Here is a 402-nt window from a genome sequence, read left to right as displayed (position 1 = left end):
CGCGCGCGGGGGACCCCGTGCTCAAGCCCTTCTTGGCGCCCGCAGAGCCCTGACGCACACGCGGAAGGCAGCGGCTGGCCTCCGCTAGGAATCCCGAGAAGGACAGACCCTCCCCCCCGCCCCCCAATTTCCACGTCTTTATAACTGGTTTAGGGCATTATTAGCACATGTCCTGGCTCGTGGGCGAGTTGGTGGCAAAATCTGAACTGGATACTCACGGAGGGCCGAGCGGGTACTGCGCCTCCCCGGCTCTCTACCAGGTCGTGGGGAAGCCGCGGGAGCCCAGAGCTGCGAGCAGGGGCAGGGGGGGCGGGAGGAGCCGGCCTCCCCGAGGCTGCTCCACAGCACCCCTTGGACAGCGGTGCGGCCGCCAGGGATATTTTATAGTGGTTGCGGGGGTGT

The sequence above is a fragment of the Echinops telfairi genome, unplaced genomic scaffold (genome assembly GCF_000313985.2).
Source record: "Echinops telfairi isolate 266 unplaced genomic scaffold, ASM31398v2 ScPeMD7_34;HRSCAF=130, whole genome shotgun sequence".
NCBI lineage: Eukaryota > Metazoa > Chordata > Mammalia > Afrosoricida > Tenrecidae > Echinops > Echinops telfairi.
Note: the sequence above shows the minus strand (reverse complement) of the source record.